The sequence below is a fragment of the Poromitra crassiceps genome (genome assembly GCF_964638095.1).
Source record: "Poromitra crassiceps genome assembly, chromosome: 26".
NCBI classification, from domain to species: domain Eukaryota; kingdom Metazoa; phylum Chordata; class Actinopteri; order Beryciformes; family Melamphaidae; genus Poromitra; species Poromitra crassiceps.
The window spans coordinates 16,161,084-16,168,586 of record NC_139640.1 but is presented as its reverse complement, the minus strand read 5'-3'; positions in this window follow the sequence as shown (position 1 = coordinate 16,168,586).

The window sequence follows — 7,503 nt, the reverse complement described above, 5'->3', positions numbered from 1 at the left end:
GCTGCTTGACGAGCGGGGCAGGCTACACCGCTGCCTGAGGTAACGTTGAGCTAACAGTCCGTCCTCTAAATGTGTCCGACACGGCGACCACTCGTCCGTATTCAGCAAACGTTCTTCTTCTTCTTCTTCTTCTGTTTGGTTTTACGGCGGTTGGCATCCCCTCCATGTTGCATTACCGCCTCCTTCTGGACTAATACATCCACTGTTCCCCTATTCCATTACAGTCGTGTTAACAGTCCAGTTCCTCTCAAAAAACTGACCACTATTTTCTTCCCCTCCACTACTCCCACACATCCCATTATACCCTTCACACTGGCCTCTATTTGACCCAGTCTCTGCAGTCCAGTCATCATGATCACCCTCTCTGCTTCATATCTCCTGCATGAGATCAGAACATGCTCCACCGTCTCCCTTACTTCACACTGACTACAATGCCCAGTTGGATGCTTCCCTATTATACTAAGTGTTCCATTTAAGTTGCTGTGACCAATTCTCAATCTACTTATAACTCTCTGTTCAATCCTATTATTCCCACTATTCCCCACCACTCCCACTTTATTTTGTATACTATGCAGATGTCTCCCTTTTATTGCCCTATCCCACTGCTGTTGCCACTGTGTAACTATTTCCCTCCATACTACAGTATACTCTTCCCCTCTGATTTTGAAAGTTTAATGTCAATGTCCACCTGTTCTCTCCTGATCGCCTCCTTTGCTGCCCTGTCTGCTTTCTCATTACCTGAGATCAGCAAACGTTCGTTCTGCTCTGTCGGCTTAACATTAATGCGGGACTTCTCCTGTACTCTGACAGTCAGAGTAGAGATTACTTTTTTTTTATGTTGGTACTTTTTTCCTCATCTTGTCTCATTTATGTTAGCACACATTTTTAAAGCAGTAGAAAACCTGCCTGCAGACAAGATCTTTTTCTATTGTATTTACAACATCATAATGTACCAGCTGATTGAAAGTTGACTTTACATTTCATGTAAATGAGAGTGTTTCCATGAACAGGCAGATGGACCTGACCTACAAAAACCGTGGGTGGAGTACCCTCTGGATGAAGTTCCACCTGTCTGCTGCTCAGAAGACATCTGCCAGAACTGCCTCTGCTCACTCACTATACCAGACTCCATTCATTAAACTGTTGATTTTTGATGCTGTCTCCAGTTCTGCTTTTTTGGGTTCAGAAAACTCTTAATTGTGACACTAAGGTCTGAATAGCTCTGCAATGAGTCAATCAGTCTGCCCAGATAAATGCTGAATCCACTCATGAATGATTGATTTATCTACCAATCCGTCCATTCAATGGTCCAATTAGGTATTTCTAAAATGTTGGCCATTTGAAGCCAGATTTAGAGGAGTAGCTCATTTTAAATTAACATTGGGATTAGACTGTTGTGATGTCATTATTCAGTTTTAACCATCAATATTTTGCTCCTTTTCTCATTAGGGTAAATACTGTATATTGATTTAGAGATAAACATTCGGCCGTGACCAAAGGTCCCCGGCTAAAAGATTTCGGTGGTGACTTAAGGTCTGAATAGATCTGCAATGAGTCAATCAGTCTGCCCATATAAAGTGTGCTGAATCCACTCATGATTGATTTATCAATCGGTCCATTTAGCTATTTCTAAAATGTTGGCCATTAATTTTGAAGCCAGATTTAGAGGAATATCTAATTTTAAATTAACATTAGGATTAGACTGTTGTGATGTCATTATTCAGTTTTAATGATCAATATTTTGCTCATTTTCTCATTGGTAAATAGCCTACTGGATATTCATTTAGAGATTTTGGTGATTGTGCTTTTATGGTTATTAGCGTAGTCACTCACTTCTACACTAGCTTCTACACTGCTGCCACTTTTCTTGAAATAGCTAAATCTTGCTTCACCCAAAATGTTTTTGACATATAAAGACTTTATCCACAATGCAAATTATTTTATAGAACTGCATCTTGACCATGGAGACATCAAATGGAATTCAGTGTTTTGCTAACTACAGTATAATGTGATAGTGGTGCTAGTGGTAAAAACTAACAGCTCACTGCCATAACTGTTCTGGCTAACATTACAAGTAGCCAACTAACTTGCTATGCAAACTATGCCTATAATAACTGACAGAATTTCATTTCCCCGTGTTTGAAAAGGGGATTGATGCTCTACTACTAATGACCGCCATTCATTTTACTCCCCCCCCCCCCTCCTTTCCCCCCCAAAAAATCTGCTTCTGCTGGGGTGGGTCTAGTTTACGCTCGCAGGAGCGCACTCATATCGGACAATTGTTGTTAAACACGCAGGCCGACCGAGTAGTGTCTGGGAATCTTCAGGAATTCACTGCATGTTTAAAAATGGCTTTAGACACACTCTTACAGGTCTAGTTCTCCACCCATACTACTCAGAATGTGATCAATGGGCACACTCTTACAGGTCTAGTTGTCCACCCATACTACTCAGAGTGTGATCAATAGAAACAAAGTTTTGACAACCTGAGGAATACTCCAAACTGCAGCACATGCAGAATCCCGAGTGAGTGCGGGCCCAGGCACTTCTCCACCTTGGTCCTTGTCTTATAGCCATCACCATGATATATCAGCCAGCTCCAGATGTTCACCACAACCCAGGATCCCAGCAGAAATGCCAGCAGTAGATACAGGCTTATGTAGTACTCCTTCTGGTAGAACTCCACAGCTGTATATATATCCAGCACTATGTCCGCAAGAAAAAACAGGAAACCCCCAATAAGAAACAGGGTACTCCAGGGACAAGCCATTTCTGTCTAATCTACAGTACCTGCAACTGGCAGTGCTATGCTGTAGTGTAGTGTTCAGCTGTTTACACCTCTTCCTCTCTCGCTCTCAAACTGAGTGGAAACGCAATCAAACAGTTGTAGCATGTTTAAACATGACTCCTCCTTTCACACTAACCCTGGCTACAATGTGGCCAGCCAGGCAGTCAGTGGACACAGAGCCAAGGCTGATGAGATTAACCTGTTTTTCAACAGGTTTTGCTCAAATACCCCTGCATCAGTCTGCCTGCCAGACACCCCCCCCCCAATAAAATTACCATACTAATAGAATTCAGTCAGAAAATTTACAGAAGCGTATTTTTTTTACTTGTTTCACACATTTTGTGCAGGTACCCGACCTGGTGCAGTACTCTGCTATACGTACCCTAGGGTATAGCAGGAATCCTGAAGTTAAATTAAATACCTTTTAAGACCTTTTTTAAGACCTTTTCAATCTATTTTAGGAGCTCATTGATTTTGAGATTGCAAAACAAACATCACATTTGCGATAGCTTCTATGGAAGAGACAACATAATTTAAAATTCTGGAAAATTCCTCAAGATAGATTTACATTTGCCTCTGAATCAAAGGGAGTTATGGATTTTGCAGCTTGTTCCAAGACTAGAAAAAAGAAAGATTTCTCAACTTAACTCATTGAGTGCCAGCCACTTTTGGAGAACGGATGCTCCCAGTGCCAGAGTTTCAGAGCGTTTTCAGTGATTTCTCGAGGCCCACAGAATATTGTGTGATATTACTATGTAAACACTGAACATGCAAAAAGAACAAGGAGACTCTATTGTATCATCAGCAAAAAAAAGTTTATTGATACCATTTTCCGTTCTTTAGTTATCAGCCGGAGCAGATGGGTTGATTTGAGGAAAAACAGCCGTTTCAACTTAGAAGCTGAGATAATCACACTTTTGTGAAAGGAAACATTTCAAGCACATCACTGACTCTGAACCTAATATTTTCTGATTTAGTGACACCTAAAACATTTGAACAGTCATTTCCTTCAATAAAACAGCAAAAACAAAGGAATTTTCATAGCAAAATATTATTTTTTAGCTGCAACAGCAGCTCTGTGGGATCGTCACTTTGGCTGTTTCCAAAGTTTTTATTGAATAATTCAAAAACCCCTTCACCAAAAAATATAAAAATTTACATACGGCAAGTAGAGACCATGAGTGACTATGCCAGAAAGAATGGCCAGGATTCATCCATAGGTGGCGCTATACACGTGTGTACAACATGTGTAAGCATTTCAAAATGCACAACTTTGTTGAATAATTCAAATTCAAATCCCCTTGACCAAAAATGTTCAAAGAACAGTTCAAATGGTAACAGAGGCCGCCGGTCCCATCTGTATACCAGTAGTAGCATCGTCGTCATCGATTACTCTACGCTGAGAGGAAAAGCGTGCCGTGCTAACAGAGGCCGCCGGTCCCACAGTTCAAATGTTCAAGTACAGTTCAGTTATTTTGAGGAAAAAAAGAAAATAAATTTGTACAGTTATGTATGTATTCAAAGAACAGTTCAAATGGTAACAGAGGCCGCCGGTCCCATCTGTATACCAGTAGTAGCATCGTCGTCATCGATTACTCTATGCTGAGAGGAAAAGCGTGCCGTGCTAACAGAGGCCGCCGGTCCCACAGTTCAAATGTTCAAAGTACAGTTCAGTTATTTTGAGAAAAAAAGAAAATAAATTTGTACAGTTATGTATGTATGGGATGCTGCAACGATGCAAGTCCAGTTCAAAGTTATTGTTATGATGTACAGTTATGCATGTGAGTAGTCGGGCTGAGTGTGGTAAATTACGAAACACACTCCTTTGTGCAAGGGGACACGACAGGTCTTGCACCACATTCTGGTCTCTTTGCGCTGGCCCCTGCGTGTGCAGACCCTACACCTTTTTGTTGGTCTTGCTTTGCTGGTGGGCTTCAGGTTTGCCATCACGTGTTTGCCAATCGGGATAGTGAGCCTGCAGTCTGGGTCATTGTTGTATGGTGCCCTGGGTGCCCCTCCCCCCTCAACTGCAACTTCCTCCTCCTCCTCCTCCTCCTCTTCCTCCTCCTCCTCCTCCTCCTCCGGCACAGGTCGCTTTGAGGTCCATGACTTCACCACCCTCCGCATGAACTCCAAGAGGGTTTTACACTCCCCTGGGTTCCTGGCTTTGTAGAGGATGTAGGCGTTGAACATGCACACTTGGAACAGATAGGCTACAAACTTCTTGGGCCAGTTCAGTGTCTTCCGGATGAAGGGGTAGTAGGCTATGTTTTGGTCTAACCTATCCACCCCATTCATGGAGGAGTTGTATGCTACAACACACTCTGGCTTGAGCTGAGCCACTTTGCTTGTCTGTCCCTTCTGCCACACGTCCACGCTCTGCATGGTGTCTTTGTGGCACGTTGTCACCATCTTGACCAGCCGTTTGTCCTGCCAAGCTAAAACCATCACCCTCTCATTGTGACGCACAACTCTTCCCCCCACCCCCAGCTCAGCCTTTGTCACCTCCCTGATGATCGGAGGTTCCCCCCTATTTTTCCTCAGCGTTCCACACACATTGGTTTTTGCTCCCAGTAAACGCTCACACAGTGCAACAGAGTTGTAAAAGTTGTCCATGTAGAGCGTGTAACCATGACCTGGCAGGCGATCGAGGAGCGAGAACACAGTGTCTGGCAGAGTGCTGGGTACCCCAACATATGGCTGCATGTTGAAGCAGTACCCTGTGGCAGAGTCACACAGTATATACGATTTGATGCCATACTTTACCGGCTTCAGGGGGTTGTACACCTTGAATGACAGACGGCCCCTCCACAGCATCATACCCTCATCAATACAAATGTTTTGACCTGGTTGATACAGCTCCTTGAACTTGTTGACTAAATAGTTCAACACAGGACGGACTTTAGTCATTTTGTCCGTCGCATCCTGTGCTGCACTGTCACTGTAATGAAGGAAGCGCCAGATCAATTGGAACCGGTTCCTTGCCATTGTCTTGTTGAAATAGGGTGTGGCATCTATTTCCTCAGTACTCCAATACAACGCAATGCTTGGTTTCTTTATATAACCAGTGATGAACGTTAGTCCAAAAAATGTTTTCAGTTCTGAGACTGACACTGGTTTCCACGCATTACCCCTGCTATGTGGCAGACTGTCTGGGTGTGCTTGGAGATACTGAGTGGCAAAACTGTTTGTCTGGTCCACAATGTGCTGGAGCAGCTCGTCTGTCAGGAACAGCTCCAGGAAGTCAGCTGGCAGGCCGGAATCCAGCTCCGCAGCAGCATTCTGGGGTCCACGCCTTGCACTGAAGGGGATCGGGTTTGGTTCCCAGTCTGCCTCCTGCCAGCCTGCATCTTCCCCACCTCTGCTCGATGCAACTGTAAATGATTGAAATATATATAATTATCAAATACATTTTTTATTGCTTGGTTATGTGTATATATATATATATATATATATATGTATATTTTTTTTACCTTTCTTCCTTGTCCTTGTGGATGTGGGAGTGGGAGTGGGTGTTCTCCTCGATGTAGGAGCTGTAAATTATTGAAATATATATATAAATTATCATAAATACATTTCATTATTGCTTGGTTTTATGATGTGTAGGATATATATATATATATATTACCTGTCTTCCTTGCACTGCCCGTGGAAGCCGTGGGAGTGTCTCTGCTCGATCCACAGTCTGTAGAAATATATAGGCTACAATTATCAACCACAATTGACCACAGTTTTATTGCTGTAGTTTTACTGACTATAATGCCTGAACCTGCTCAATCCATGATCTGTGGAAATATATCTACCATAAATATACATTGTGTTATTGCAATGTTATGGCTATTTAGAAAAAAAGTTTTACCTGCTCTGCTGCCTGTGTCAGGCGACGAATCTCTGCTACCTCCGTCAGGCGACGAATCTCTGCTACCTGCAGATCCATAATCAGGCAACCACTCGTCGGATGAATCTGGATCCGGCTCACTGAATTCATCCGACGTATCTGATGTTTCAGTTGTGAGCTGAGATGATGAAACTATGTCCGATTCTTGACTTGTACCATCGTCTTCTTCATCTCTTTCTTCTGCACGCTGAGAGGAAGCGCGCACTCCACCATGCTTCACTGTGGTGGGTGGAGAGCTAACGCTACGCTGAGAGGAAGAGCACCCCGGTCTAACGGCTCTGGTGTCTACATCGATCACTTGTTCTTCTGCACGCTGAGAGGGATAACGCACCCGCCTACTCCTAGCTCTCCCACGCTCTGTGGTGGTGGTAACAGAGGCCGCCAGTCCCATCTGTGAAGAGCGCCCAGATCTAACGTTAGCTCTGGTGGTGGGTCCCGTGGCAGTAAAAGAGGCCGCCGGTCTAACGTTACCTCTGGTGGTGGGTGCCGTGGTAGCAACAGAGGCAGCCAGTCCCATCTGTGCGTCGATCACTCTACGGGGTGCCGTGGTAGCACTAGCAACAGAGGCAGCCAGTCCCATCTGTGCATGGATCACTGTACGCTGAGAGGAAGAGCGTCCAGGTCTAACGTTACCTCTGGTGGTGGGTGCCGTGGTAGCAACAGAGGCAGCCAGTCCCATCTGTGCGTCGATCACTCTACGGGGTGCCATGGTAGCACTAGCAACAGAGGCAGCCAGTCCCATCTGTGCGTCGATCACTCTACGGGGTGCCATGGTAGCACTAGCAACAGAGGCAGCCAGTCCCATCTGTGCATGGAT